The 16521-nt window shown below is 40.1% G+C and overlaps 1 protein-coding gene across 6 annotated transcripts in view; it reads right to left on the reverse strand.

Annotated features, from left to right (window-relative positions):
- kcnq1.2 (potassium voltage-gated channel, KQT-like subfamily, member 1.2) overlaps window positions 1–16521 on the reverse strand; it is a 219752-nt gene that overhangs the window by 2149 nt on the left and 201082 nt on the right. The gene's annotated exons all lie outside the window — the stretch shown is intronic.

Below are 16521 nucleotides of genomic sequence, written 5' to 3' on the forward strand. Positions count from 1 at the left end.
ATAATGACATGTTAGTCTGCCAGTCGCCGTCTACCTTCTAAAGCCACTCATTACTAAAGCTGTTGAGCTATATGATCCCTGAGTGGGCGGAAAGACACACACACACACACACATACAGGCTGCTGTTGTTTATATGCTTTCCCAACAGTAAACACAGGTGTGTCACCCAACAGAGACATCTCTGACAGCCAGCCTAACCACGGTGTGAATGCAGATGAATTGCTCGACTTGAGTGACAGAGGTAAACAGACAATAGACTCCCTGACATGCAAATAAAGAGAGGACATCTCCACATGTACGCAGCGAGACACACTCACATACACACAACCACAAAAAAGTAGACGCACAGACTTCAAAGAGACTTTCTGTCTTCACAGCCTTGGCCTTGGTTTTACCTCTGTACTTTTATATTTTCTCCTGCTGAAGTACTTACAAAGCACACACAAAGCAATATCCTCTGATGGTTCCAATGGTTTCAAGAAACCAGGGAAAATGATAAAGATGGCGCTTCGTAAATCAAAGCCTGAAGAGCAAAGCACATCAAAGAGCCATAACATCTCACGCACCAGGCAGAACAGATAGATTCAGACTCCCGTCTCTACTAGACGCTGATAGCGAACAACTCGGGCCCAACTGCTGAATTTCTGTCAGGGCACAGTCAGATAGTTAACATCAATGGCATTTTCATAGGCTTAAGGGTATGGCCCCTTTTCTCCCCATCTTTTAGTGTGTGTTTCTGATGGCCTGGACATTTTTATAGCAGAGTGGGACATTTAGCAGCTATTATTGTTGTTGAAATGTGAGCCCTAATAGGATGCATAAATCTGAAATATCAGAGTGTGTCATAGAAAGAATGAAATTGTATCTCAGCACGCAATTGATCATAATTTATAAATGACTGACCATTGTCATGTCTGACAAACTTAGATTCCAGATAAATAAACTAGTTCTCTGATCTAATCTCTGTTGTAAGTTTTAGATGAGTCTAGTATCTAGATCTCATTACAACAAAATGTATGTTTAAGAGTTGTGTACATCTAGAGTTAAATATAGTGAACTTTAGGTCATGTGTAAGGTGATGTGGCTGCTTTAAAGACTTGACTATGATATTTTTTGTCGATTTCTTGCAAACTTTACATAACTATTCAATCAGAAATATAGGCTACAAAACAACGGGGCAAGAATTGCTTTATTTTTACCCTTTTTGCTGATATTTCACCATTCAGAGTGCTTTCCTCTACAATGACCTAAATAGTTGCGTTAAGTAGACAAAGCATGCGCTGGGCCCGGATGAAGCTTAGAGAATAATAGGCTATCATAAACATGTTGGACAGTAATCTACAGACTTATCAACATTCTCGTTGGAGCTTAAAATGGATCAGGAATTCCTCCTGCTGTGTGTCTAAAAGGGGTGGCCCAGGAGACCGACCCAGAGACAAGAAAAACATAATTAGACAGGCATGTTGCAAACACACAAGACTTATTTATCGCCACTGATTATTGTGTATGGATGTGGGTGAGAGATGTAAAAGTGAGAGGTTGTGCAATTGCATGTGTATGAATGTGCCACTGGTGGTTATGAGCTTGTGTGTTGCAAGAATCTCCTTGTATGTGTTTCCAAGTCTGGATGTGTTATGAAAGAGATGGTGTGATTATAACTAAGAAAAGCAGAAGCAGGTGAGGGTGGATTAAGTTAAAAAGATAGAGTTTTTTATTTTTTTCTGAGGAGGTGGAGAACATAAGTAACAGGCAGGGGGATAAAATAACACTGTTAATAATTAATATTCGATAGTTGGTACCACTTTGGTGAAACTATCTGATGACTCAACTCACAGGTCATTTCTAAGGCAACAGTTTGTACTGTTTTTTCCTTTTGCCACAATGTATAATTTTACATGTATTATTTTAACATATTCTTAAGCGATTCTTGCAGCATCTAGTCTTTTGGACCCGTATAAGGTGAAAATGACATATTAACAGCAATGAGCTAGTTTGTATTTTGTTAAATATGGTTCACTTGTGCAGATGTCTTTGGACTTTTACTATAATTTACACGAGGTTCTCTAACTTGACATTTGGTGTCACCACTGCTGTGTCATATATAAGCATTTGATCCAGTGACAGGTGACACTCCAGCTGCCCCCAACCCTCCCTCTGACCACAGACAACACATGGGACAGTCACAAGCAGGACTGACATAGCTGACACTTCAGCAGCAGTGGTTTCCCTGAACTCCAATAGGTCCCTCTGACTACAGCCGAGTCAAGTCAGAGAGTGAGACATGTGTCCAAATGTCCGGTGCTTTTACATGTAATTTATCCAAGGAGGGTTGAATCACGTGCAACTAGACTGGTTGAAGAGACTTGATGATGTTCCACCTCTCATCTAAGAGGGTTCTTCATTTCTCACTGATTGGCAGGGAGTCCCAGCTATTTATCCTCTGTGAGGTTGTTATCTACGACGGAGTAGTAGGGCCACATTGAGAAATAAAAAAAATCAGAGATTATGAGAATAAAGTCGTAATATTATGAAAATAAAGTAGTAATATTATGAGAAAAGTCATAACATTACGAGAATAAAGTCATAATATTATGAGAATAAGTTGTATTGTTAAGCTACATGTTAGGGGAAATATCAGAAGAGCAGCCTGCTGCCTCCATGCATTAAAATGAGGAACGTGGAGAATCTTGTGAAGTTATACTTCAATATAGGTTTCACAAATAACGAGATACTAAATCTTTAAATTATCATAAGTATCAGGACTTTGAAAAGACTATGCAAGAAACTATCTCTATTCTGAAGAAAGAATCACACGGACTTGGAGGAAATTGCGTCTTTTGTGGAAGAGGAAATGGCTAGTAGTGATCGACTGCAAGGCTATCGTTAGTTACATCTAAGTGCTATTAAAAGGGGTTTCGTGGTTTCTCAAGAAACCTATACTGAATTATAACTTCACAAGATGCTCCACGTTCCTCATTTTAATGCATGGAGGCGGTAGGCTACTCGTCTGATATTTCCCCTAACATGTAGCTTAAAAATACAACTTTATTCTCCTAATATTACTACTTTATTCTCATTATACTACTACTTTATTCACGTAATACTACTTTATTCTCATAATATTACGACTTTATTCTCATAATCTCAAATTTTTTTTCCTCCTCAATGTGGCCCTAATACTCGTAATACTAGTTATCAAGGTGATGGATACCATTTGGTTCAGTAGCAATCCTGGCTGTTATAACAACAGTCATTATGGTTGTTAGAGTCACCTGAGGCCAAGTGTGAACGACTGTCGTTAATTGTCATATTAGGCCAAATGTGAGTGTTTGTTAAATCTCCTGGGAAGGGATGATAAGGACAGCATTGTGGGTAGGTGATAAGTGGTGTCGCAGACATCCTCTCCTGTTCAGAGATGGTCCCTCTACTTTGGCTTCCTTCCCTCCTCTTTTAAACCATCTGTCCTCCCTATCCAAAATATGAACATAGTTGTCCTTGACAGAGTGTCCCCTTGTCCTTCAGGTATAGGTAAAATAATAAGTCTTTACCTGAGGAGTTGGCCTTTCTGTGTTGAGCCATGCATTGGTGTAGGGATTTTTTAGTTTCTGTGCATTCCTCACTGCCTTGGACAGAATACTAGATTGCTTTTCGTGTGTTTAGAGGTGCGGTCAGGGGCGGTTTGTTCATTGGGGCGATCGGGTGACGCACCACCAAACCGGGAAAGGCAGGCGATTTTTCTGACACTGTTAGCTAGCTGTGAGTGTTTTTGTCAGACAGTTTGCCTCTGAATATCGTTGTCCAATCAGCGTCAAGTCGTGTTCCGCGGAATCCCGCCCATTTCGGGCGATTTCAGTCTGGTTGAAAATCGCCCAGATTGCTTTTATAGACTTTCACATTAAGGCAGTTTTTTGTGGGCTCTCTATGCAATCTCTATGGCTTCCGGGAGGGCTCGCACTTGTGATGTGTTTACGTCATGCGCCCAGCAGCTACGCTCAGCTGCTGTTTCAACAAAACGTACATTCAGGGTGAAAATTCAAACCTGGTGTTGTGTCAGGAGATGCAGTGACTTAACCAGCGGTGAGTAAGATATAGTGTAAATAAAACATGTAATTTTTTAAGCTATGAGTATGGGAAAAGTCCACTAGCCTCTAGGCTTACTGCTATAGACGCTAATAATCGTGAATTAAGCCAAATTTTATACTTATGTTAAATGTGATTGTCTTTTTAAACTTTTTATTAGTCTTGTATAATGTGTGTGTAAAGAATGAAAAGAAATACAAGGCTCCTCTGTACCTTATTAAACATTTAAGATTAGCTATGTTTGATCCTGCTTCATATACAGTTAATGTGACATTATTATATTACTGTAGTACTTGAGACAAGTAAGCTTGTATTCTACTCCAGCTTGGCTCTTAGCTGCAGTGCAGAATTAACTGTAAATAGTTTTGTTAATTGCACATTATCAGCCCCAGTGCCACTGCGCTTTACTCTGGATTCGTTGTACCTAAATAAAGTGTATGTGACAGCTGAATCAGATGATTGTAAGAGTTTTTTTTTTCATTAATCCTAAAGCAGTTGCCTTTACGTCCAAAGGTGTCTTTGAGGGTGAACTGATAAATGGTAACCCATCTTCTGATGATCATTGTGGAATGTTCATTCATTGCAGACATTGACAATGAACTTCATGATGTAGCTGTTCACAAATACTGTACAGTATGTAGACTAAGGAATGATCCTTGTCTTATACCTGGCTTAAACCACAGTCATCATAGCCATCATCACAACAATTGCCCCCACTGAGAGATTTGGCAGGAGCTGCCACTAAGTGAGGTCTTACGGCTGGACTAGTATCTGTCTTAGTTTGTTGCTGGGTTTAAAAAACACAGGGTATATCCTTCTGAGTTTGACAGATACTCCTCTTGAATCAGAGGTGAAACATCTTTAAGTATCTTCAACCAAGTACAGCTGCCCTTGATTCAGCCCTCCTTGGTTAACAGATATCTAGCCTATGTAAGTTATTTTTTTTACTTCAGTCAATTCAAGATTTAAACAGTATTTTTAAATGAAATGTCAGTTTGTGTGGGAGATCCCTTTCTTTCTTTCCCACTCTTTTCTTTTTTCTATTTTCTGAACTAACTGAATAAAATGTGAACTAACTCCAACCCAGTTACATATATTGTATCCGCAGTCCTTTGGATTGCCTTTATCACCTGACAGAAAAAAAACAGATGTAGATAGAGCTTCAACTGATGATTTTATTCATCTGTGATTCATCAACAATAAATCACAAAAAGTATTTTTTATCAATTGATTTATTGTTTAATCTATCAATTGTCCAAAATGGTGAAAATTGCCTGTCGCAATTTCTCAGTGCTGACTTCAAATTCTTGTTTTGTCCTACCAACTATCCAAAATTCAAAGATATTAAATTTACAAGCAGGAAGTCCTCACATTTGGGATTATTATCTAAAAGCATTAAAAGTTGAAATAGGTGAGATGGGCTATGGGAACAGAAAGGGATATTGAGTAAAAATTTAATTCACCATCAATTCACTTTAACAAACATTTGGATATATTAGATACTTGGACTCAAACCAACTTCATGATAAGATAAGGTGATATATGATCAACTTTATTTTACCTGCAGGGAATGTTTTTCTCAAACACTGGAGCTGCAACACAAAGGGCAATAAAAGCTGCCAGTATAAAACCAAGAACAGACAATTGCACATGTCGACATCCATAACCCCACACACACTGGAGTTTAGTACATCGGTGCCTTGGGTTTGAATATTCCACTTAGTGTAGAGTAAGCAACAAATAATAATAAAGGTGTTTCAGTGATACAGAATGTATACTAAATATATACTGTCATACAGCTTAAAAATACACTTAAAACTACTTTCATTTAAAGTAAGAAAAAAAGAAAAGAAAAAAAATTTAAATCAGTTCAAGAGGTCATTAACTTAACCTGTCTATTTGAGCAGAAGAGAAAAAAAGAGAAGACATGTCTGCATTACTATGAAAGTCATGTAGAACAGCAAACCTTAATTCCTCACAAGCTGGCCAGTGCCGATACAGCAATTCACACTGCCATCTGTTGGAGAGTTATAAAGCCTGGAAAAAAGCTTGGAGCTGCTATCGCTGCATTCTCTGATCTGTGCCAAATTCTACCATCGCATGATAACTGATAAATGGAGACACCGCATGTAAGAAGGATATGAGATACTGGATGAGGAAGACTGAAGGAGTGCGTGTTAGCCATGACATGTAATGAATGGAACTTAGGTGGTGTGAAATGGTGTGGCTTATTATTCAGCAGGGAGAACCAAGCTGGTATACACACTAAAAAGTGCAGTCCTGGCTGGATTATAGAGCAGATAGCCTTTCTTTAAACAGTCTAAACAGTCAACACACAGACACTGAACACATAGGCAAACAAAAACACAGTAACTCATTGAGACACATCTACCTCCCTTTCTTGTTCTCTCTCTTTGACAGTCACCTTGAGGAGGACTATGGAATGAAAAAGACAGAAGAGGGGTGAAAATAGAGAAAATACAGGAGTAGAATAGAGGAGACAGAGGTGCAGGGCTGCCAGAAGGAAAGACTACCAGCTCCAGGAATGTCTTGGCATCTGTGTCCGACCAGGCCGCGCTATTCAACAAAACAAGATTCCTGTCATTGAAATGCTCTCAATTGCAGACAATGGAGACAGAGCTGGGACAGAGAGAGAGATAAGACGAGAGCTAAACAATTGCGCAGATCATCGTCCTTGCATGGTATAATGAATGTGTAATAAGGTGTAAAAAAAGTTTTCCCCCCACTATGACCTCAAAAGGCACGGTGTTCCAATCTGCGTAACACCAGTGAATTTTACAGCATCATTATTTCTCACCTTTGTTATGTTATGACCACTTACATGGCACTAGCATGACTCACATGATGTTTATTCTAATTGGAAAGGAATTTCTTTAATATCCCACTGGGGCCTTTTGAATTACAAAGCAAGGTTTTAAAATGTTGTTATAGTTAAAACAGAAAATATCTTGAGTCCTTCTGTTTCATATTATGAGTTTTTTTCCAGACTTCTTGAAGTGCATTTTTCTTTCTGTTAAATTATCTTAAGTCAACAGAATAGTTCATTTTGTCATCATTTTATATCTGACGTGAAGACATCTAAACTCATACTGCCACATTTACTGAAGACAAGGCAAAAACTCCTTCAGAAGTACTTCTTGAGCAACAGGGAAAACAGCAGCTCACTCTAAATATACCAGTACTTTAAGGCACCCTGTAGAGTTGTCTTGTAAACAAATAAAGTTATATTTACATTCAAAACATATTGTGTCCTTAAGGCCTATAGCAAACCTGTTTAATGCCTTTGCTCCCTAACTAAATATTAGCAAAGCCAGTTTTTTGGGATATTTTGGAGCCTGCATTGTTTACATCCTGGTTTAGCGGCTAGTTGTGTTCTTCAATGCCTTTTGGCATAGACTACTACTACTTTTCTAGGCATGTTACTTCCACCAACTGTCAAAACTTTTAGTCTTGTGTACCGTGAAATGCATGCGGGTGCGTGAGATGCAAACAGAACACACAATCTCTTTCATAATGCCCATCACTTTTTACACATATGTATAGTTAAAATTTCTCAAACTCTCGCACCATTAGTTAAATAAATCCACTTTGATAACAGATATCCCACTGTGTTATACCTTTATATTGTCCTTCCCTGCATTATGTCTGTTAAAGCTGCAATAATCAATCTTTTTATATAACAATGGGTCAACTGACTATATGTAATGTGGAAGTGGTCTCTCATAGTAACAAACCCACAGAGAATCATCCTCTGACTCTGCAGTCCCCCTTAGCTTTGCAGAGCTTTTTAGCATCTTTCAACTCATTGTTTTTTCTTTTACAGCCCACAACTTTATTGTTTTGGTTCACTCTCACCACTTTCATCAACCCGTTTCTGGGCACAGCAGGCATCTGTTTTCAGCTAAAAGAGCTGTGATAAACCCATCGGACACACTAGGGACAGGTAGGTCAAAAGTGGCAAAGAAAACTGCTGCACACTGTCTAACTTGCAAATATTGTATATGTATTGACACAACGGTTCGGTGCTAGACCTTCATCAGGCAAATGGTGTTACATAGTGAGAAGCCATCTTTTGTAGGAGGTGACTTGATTGTCTACACCAATCACCTACTTCCTCATAAAATAAGGCAACCATTACAAACATTCATTCATATTCAGGTGACAATATGCCAATGTTGTGTTGAAAGCTTTCTCTGCTATACTAAATAAATGGCATTCCACTCAAGGCTCTCATTTCCTGTTCGCCAGCTACTGTCTTGAACAGCCTACAGGTTATAGTTACTGTTGTGTTGTATCAACTGGCCAAAATAAAATTAATCTAAATCAAATGGTAGTAAACAAATAAGTGGTTGTTTCCAGTGATTTTCCAATATAAAACCTACAGTAAACAGCAACAGCATATGGTCAGTTCAGGTGAATTTCTCTGCCTCTTCATAGATGTTCTCTGCAGCTCACCCAGACTGTCTCTTTGTGTTTCACCTACACATACACACATACAGACAGACACACACACACACACACACACACACACACACACACGCACAATCCAGTGTTTCACTCTTAACACAATGGTCAATGCAGAAAAAGCAACAGAGGGGGCACACACTGGCCTCGCTGGTGGGCCAATAACAAGCTAGCATTACACAGAGGTCATCATTATCATCGCTGTGACAGGGCTGCATGAATGGAGAATGGAGATCAGGGATGAGGGGAGGGAGAGAGAGAGAGGCCAGAAAGAAAGAGTAAAGGAGGAGGGAAATTAAAAAATCCAGAAGAAAATAAATAAAATAAAAATAAATTTGACAGCAGGAAAAAAATGGACCAACACGCACGCATGCATCCACGCACCACGTTAAACCAAGAAAGTCAGCAGGTCACTGATGTGCTGATGTTGTCATAAGAATAAACGATGCTTTTTAAAAACAGCTAAACAGCATCATCAAAACTAATACATTCAACACAGCTGCAGAAAACTCACCCCCTGAGAAGTGACATTAAATTGTATGCCTTTATTGTCTATGGAAAGTTGTTTGTAGAAGTTTGGGTCATTACGCTGGATAGAGATTTGTTGTTGATGTTTATTTCAAGATTTAGGATGGCTTTTATGAGCCTACATTTCCGATTCTCCTACAAACCTACAAAAAAATCTGCAAGACTTTGCTGCATGTCCTTATTTATTATTATTCTCAATTTAACTTAGAACTGCTAAAGGTTCTCAATTTGAAAATTCAGAGAAAATGTGCCTGTGCTCTTATCACTTTATAGTAACATTAACAAACAGACCATCTCAAATAATACTTAACTAAAACAGAGTCATATTGTGCTATAAAACATAGCCTATGTTACCATCCTTAGAAGAAGTGGGGAGTTTGCTTCAGAAACTTTCAGGTGGTTAACACACACATACAGATGTACTGACCAAAGTGATCCAAAATGTTTTTAAAAAAGCATATAAAACCATATGTATAAAAACAAACTGCACAGAGAAACAATGCAAATGAGAAAGACAAACACAAGAAAAGACACATTTGATTGTTTTATGACAAACATGGGCCAGTAGTTAACAGAAGCCAGAAGAGGAAGTTGGTGGATGGAAGGATGAAAGATGGAGGACAGTCAGACCAACTTCAAAAGGCTCTGGTCGCCTTTATTAACGGTTTGTTTTTGCTGCCTCGTGAGTGTGTTGACTCATCTTCTGGGCTCTTTCATATTTGAAGGGAAGGGAGGAGGTTGTATTCAGTTTCGGGACCCAAACCATGATTATGAAATGTGATAGCATCTCATTACTGATGTGTTTGTGTCACTGTGTGTTTATAATGGCTTTCCTGAAAGAGTCTGCTACTTTGGTAATGTGTTTTGGGTTTATTTGTGTGTTTGCTTCGCTTTCATGTGAGACTGCACGAAAGCGAAGCGGTGTTGTAATTATCAGGAATTATTAGTCGTTGACCATGACCTTAAAATGTTCTTCCGCTCTGGATTTTTAACAGCTCTGAACAGTCTGGTTTTCATACAGATGGAGAGAAACAGCTGAAAACCACGAGCTAATGCAATTAATGTGTGAAAATGTCAGTCTGTTATATTCGTGTGACCCATTTGTAAAACCTCCCCAGATCATGTAATAATATCCTTGAATTTTCCTTTCTTGAGTGCACCTCTCTGCAAGCTTGTGATAATATAGGAATTCCTGTATGCAGTAATCATTTATTTGTGTAAATAAAGCTATAAACCAGCATCCTCAAAGTGCACATTTAAAAGTGCTTCCTATGAAGTGAACTGGGGTCATGCTTTGCAAGTTCAGTGAGAATGAGAAAGAAGGAGAGCAAGAGCGACAGATTGCGTGAATGAATCCTAAACCAACGTGTCAGCTGGACTCAAATTCACCAACCCAACGAGCAACCAACCCGCTCCACCAGCGGCCTCAGTGCCAGCTGGAAAACAGAGCTAGCCCGGCTCGGATTCACCATGGGCCCGGCCGCTGCCAAGGAGAATGGATTCACTTTAACGCTGGCAGATACAATATGTTCTTTGTATTTGTAAAAGCAGGAGAAAGAGATGGACAGAGAACGAGAGTAAGAAGAAATGAAGGGTAAGGCTGGAAGGCAGCGGTGTGGATGGATTAGTTCTGGACTGAGAGAAGGAGAAGAAGGAGGGAGTGAAAGAGGGAAATGGTGGTTATGTTTTAAAGAACAGGAAACCGAGCAAGAGCACCTGACGCACATGATAAGTATCAAGGGCTGTGACACGTGCCACTAAACTGCAGCCAAAGCTCTTTTCTGCAGGGGTGGTGGTGGTGATGGTGGTGGTGTGTTGAGAGGGGTGTGTGCCGGCTAATCTCTCTTCTGAGTGGGCGCGCACTCAAAGCTGCTTTTGTTTCTGAGGGCTACTTTCACGAGGATGTACAATCCCCCATGTCCACTCCTTTCCTCCTGCTCTCCTTCTCTTTTTTTTTCTTTTTATCTCTCCGTTGTTCGGAGCACACTCCTTCCCTCTGAAACACTGTGGGTGATTTGTTTGATTTACTGATCATTCTGTTTGGACATGACTGTGGGGCTGTGAGAGAAAGAGAGAAAGTGTGTGTGCAGTGTGTATGTGTGCATCCCCACCAAAGTAGTGTGTGTCCATGCACATACATATGCGCGGGAAACACTGATGGTCTTTCATGTTGTAAAAGGTTTAAAAAAAAATTTAACAAAGAAGAAGCAATAAATCGAAACAGCCAGAGACAGTGTTGGTCAAGGGAGAGGCTTTGATGTTGTGTTGGAGGCGCATTAGCGTTTTTCACGTTGAGAGATGTGAGGGTCAGGGAAATGTTACCGCAAACAAAATAAATGTGCAGCATAAACAAGCCAAAAGAGATGAATTATGAGAAGACTGCCAAGAGATGAAGCTGCTGTCAGGTCAGAGGAATATGGGTGCGGGCGAGGGAAAGCTCTTAGGTTTCACTCCGCCACATATGAGAAAAAATTGTTTGTACATGGTACTTCTATGACACGAGCATAAGAATATGTTATGAGCTGGATTGAAAACATGGGCAGACTAAAAACCCTATTTCTGTTTGTATTTGTTGAGAAATCTTGTGCTTAAAATGTTATATTTAAAATTAGATGGGAAAAAATCAAATATCATATATAACAAACAGTAATAATTTTACTTTGATGTATGATCATGTCCCATTATTCTGTAAATTCAGCTCTTCCGCAGTAAATGTTAAGTGATACCTGTAAAAAAAAAAAGAAGGCAGAAGTGGGGCCAAAGTTCGAAGAAGCTGAGAAAAAAAAAACACACTCAAATGTCCATTACTCTCCATGTGAAACCCATAAAACAAAACGCCATTTATCCATAAACACTTTTATTATTATATTCTACATTATAGACTATCCTAGTCCTGTCCGAATTGATAAAATGATAAAAGCACTCAAAATGTTTTTAGCATGTAAAGTCAAGTAAATACACTGGGGGATGAGGAGGCAGGGAGGGAGACAGGGTGGAGGGGTGAGAGGAGAGTGTGGGGGAATAAGCAGTTGCCTGATGGACCATTTGTCCTCAGAGACAGCTGGACATGGTCGGCACCTGACTGGTCCTCAGTGTGGTGGCCCTCATGAGGACCGAACACGGCAGCAAACTCATTTTAATACTTGAATTTATGTCACATAAAAAGTAGAACATAAACAGTAAAGGACACAAACAAATCTGTGTGACACTTGAGAATGCTGGCATGTTTCAACACATACATACCATAAATAAATAGATATAATACAGACATATGCATACAAACAAAAAACTTGTGCTTGTGCACACACACGCAGAGTACTAGTTATTTAAGGCCTCTTCTCTTCTAGGAATTATTTCAACACATCCAGTGAAGCCAAACACTAATATTTCTTCATTGTGGGCTCTACTGTGGGAAGATGAATAGCCATCACATGACTCAATCACGACAGTTTGATTACATTCCCCTGTCTCCTTATAGCTAATAAACAGCTCAGCGACGTGACACCACTCTATGGCAAGGAAGCAATGACTCAACAGGACAAAACTGTAGACTGCTGTGCCTTTGGATCACCCACACTTATACATTGAAAAGAAAAAAACCCACTCGCACACAAATACTGATAAGTGCCTCCACAAATATAAAAGGGCAGTGACAAAATCAACACCAGAGCAGGGTTTTTGTGCTTGTGTGTTTAACGGGTAATCTGTGCATATTTTTGTAGTACAGCATATGTGTGTGTGTGTTTATGAATGCGTGAGCATGTGTTCGTGCACCTCAGCAAGCAATTTTGAGTTTGCATCCAGGGTGTGGCCTCGCATGGGGTTCACACAGGGGAGTCTTTATAAATGAGGAAACCCCCCCCCCCCCCCCCCCCCCCATCTCACTGCCAGCTGCCACAACCACCAAATACCCCCCAACCCCTCGAACACACACACACACACACACACACACACACACACACACACACACACAAACACACTCCCCTGCCTCCCCACTCACTCCTGTGCCAGGCTGTGGTGGCAGCCAGCGTGGCATCGTCAGTCACCGGGGAGGTGCCATGTTACTACGGCCACTGCTGTAGGTCGGCCACACTGTGGCTTTGTTCTCGTCATCAATAGGCCAGTCAGCCTGATATTATAAATGACAAGGGGCGTGTCAGCATGTTGGTCTAGGTTCAGGGCGACTACTGAAATGGATACTAGTGGCATCGTGGCTTATTCACAGAAAATAATTTCTCTCAACAGCACAGATGGTGCTGTGTTCCGAGGAAATAAAATACTTACATATCATACACATAAACATAGTAGCACTACAGCTACAAGCAAGTGTCACTATGGATTATCTTTCAATTATTATTTTGTCATTGGTGGAAAATGCCCATAAAAATTTATGTGAACTTAAATAGTCTTTAAATTGCTTGCTGTTTGTGACTGTTTGCTGCTGAGGATGATCAAATTATTGATTATTCAACTACTTGTTTCAACATTAAAACACAACAATCATTAGTTACTGTGGTTTCATTGCAATCAATGATCACTTATTTTACAAAGAGAGGTTCCCAATAGTAATAAAACTGTTTAATATCAGAAAATGTTTATAATTACAAATAAGGCAAACAAGGCTGAGAGAGAAATGATACAACACACGCAATGTAAACAAGAGTTGTCTGGGTACAGTGGAGGGAATTAAAGATAGTATGTGTATTCCAGACAGAGAGAATCCCCCATGCCCCACGCCCCGCCAGCTGTCTGTCCTGCCTAGACAGTGGCCCTGTGCCTGGTGCCACGGCCCCAATGGCATGCCAGCTGATCCTTGGGAGCAGGACTCAGCCTAACCCCAACCAACCCCCTTTCCCCTTTTAACTAGCATTAAAGCCATTATTTTGGATAGAGAGCCTTATTATACTATATGACCACAGCTGGCCTCACACTCAGACAGACAGACAGACAGACAGACAGACATAGAGAAGGAGACGGCATAGTAAAGTAGCAAGACAAGACAGATAACAGACATCTTGTCGCCCACTTGTCTGTTTCCAAATATAGCATGTTTCCCTGTCCCACTCAGCCTCTTGTTTTTGTTATGGTGCCGTTTCTCCTCATCAAAGATGTGGACATGAGAAGCCGAGTCGGTTGGGAGCCTCACTCGGTAGACGTTTGTTTGGCATTTTGAGGAGTGATGTTTTGATGCCGTCTGCAAATGTCGGAGGGAAGTAGAGGAGGATGATTACGCAGACCGGAGACGCCTGGTTGGCCGGTGACAGCATTCAGAGACACGCGATTGGTCAGAGTGTCCGGAGAAACTGCAGAGAGGTCACCGAGTCTAGGGAGCTCTCTGCAGTTTGCACAATTAATGATAAATTACAGCAGAATGTTAGAAAATCGGAATGAAAGAGCTTCCTTGTGGCATTACCAAATGCTTCTGGAATGAGTGCTGGACCGACTATTTCCAATTTACAGTGGACAGGGATGTTTGGTGTTATTTCAGAGCCAAACTTCATAATAACTCCACTAGCTCTGCTTGATGACCCTAAATTCTTTTCTGCCAGGTTCGGCATACAAAACAAGACATGAAACTGATAAGGCCAGATGAAACTATTTCACTCATTTGGCCAGTCACTTTGGCCTGTCAATTATCATATATGTTCACTACCTCTGCCTTAAAGGTGCTACTGAGTGTATCGGTGTGTTGTTGTACTGAAATTGATTAAAATAAGGATTAAATTCAGAGAATACAGTACAACATTGTAATTGGTTTTCACTAGGCTTGTGGTGTCAGTGACCAGTTAGCTTTGCCCTATTTTTTAGCTTCTATTCCTTTACATTTTCAAGAGTCTGCATAGTCTGTATAAAAGAAGTGGATATAGCCACCGTGACATCACCGATTGGTTTGTGGACCACCGTGTTAAAGCCTTGAGTTTGGCATTTTGGCTAAGGCCATCTCTAATAGCTTGGTTATTAAGGTGCATCAGTTAGTCACGTTAACCATTACATTAAATGGGATGCAAATTTTGGCCAGCAAAAAACAATAAAATGTGAATAAATAAACTGCTGACTTCTTAGAGTGTGTTTTAGTACAACCAAACACTGAACAAGACATTCTTACTCAACCAAAATGTTACAATTAACTTTCATGAACTGAAAACACACTGTGAAAGGGTCAATGTTCGAGTTCTGAGATGAAATACAGACAGTACCCCAAAACAAGATCACAGCAGTATATACGATTCACCTCTATCATGATTAACAGGTCACCATGGTAGCAACTTGTCGATCACGAGGCAGCCACATCCTAAAGCAAACTCTGCCTCTACATGGGACCACAATTCACTAAATGATCATCATGCTGTATTGAAGAAGACTTGAAACTAGAGATTGAGACCAAAAACTCATTAGGAAAGTGTTTACTGAGGTAATATATCAAGTGAGAAGTAGGGCCATTTTCTTAGTTTTCTTTTCGCAACCAGTGCGGTCACCCTCTTCTGGACATTAAAACGAATGCAGGTTAAAGGCACTTCAGCATTGGCTTCACTTTTCAGACCCGGAGGTTGCCGCTTTGTCTCCACCATGAAAAGTCATGCTGCATTTGCTAGTAGTGGTTCCTGTTTGATCGGGTGTACATACCAGGTACTTTTGACACTAAAGAAAACATGTAAAGATGACAATTATGAGGCATGATCTTGATAACTATGAGCCAAAATCTTATGCATCTTTTTTTGATTTAGCAGATTAAAGGATGTTCATTTACAATGGACTGATTCCAGAAGGATGTGTATGAGATGTGTGATTAGATTAGATTGAGTCTCTGAGAAGAAGGGGTGCGGGGGGTTATAGGACTAGTTCATCATTTTGAGAATTATGCTTATTCACTTTCTTGTCTAGAGGGATTTGAGAAGATCTATACCAATTGCATATTTGTCCATTAAAAATGAAGCTGGCGTCAGCATATCAGGGTGAGTTACCACCACCTGTTGATCAATGGAATGTTGTTAAACCATTGTCTGGTTTATCGTGTCACCCGCGTCTTTGTGACTGTGCACAAGATAAACAAAACAGAGACCCATAGAAAAATGGCTACTTAGTGCTGCAAGGGGTCAAAAAGTCCACAGGAAATCTTTAAGTATGATTAAAATACCATAAAAACAATAACATACTTTACTATTGCTCTCTTTTTGTCATCCACACGCAATTTCCTGCTTGAGTGCATCCATCCGGTGTTACTTCAGCATCTCAGGTATGCCAATAATGACCCAGGGAAGTGTATTTTCCACCAGCTTTACCTTGTTTTTAGTCTGCGCATTCCCTACATGGTAAATTTTATCTGATCAACCCTGCACAAACAGGAAGGTATTTAATCACAGAATCAGTAACTAATTTTATTTTAGCCACATGGAGAGGGATTGAGGGAGAGAGAGAGAGAGAGAGAGA

This window comes from Micropterus dolomieu, linkage group LG22 (genome assembly GCF_021292245.1).
Source record: "Micropterus dolomieu isolate WLL.071019.BEF.003 ecotype Adirondacks linkage group LG22, ASM2129224v1, whole genome shotgun sequence".
NCBI lineage: Eukaryota > Metazoa > Chordata > Actinopteri > Centrarchiformes > Centrarchidae > Micropterus > Micropterus dolomieu.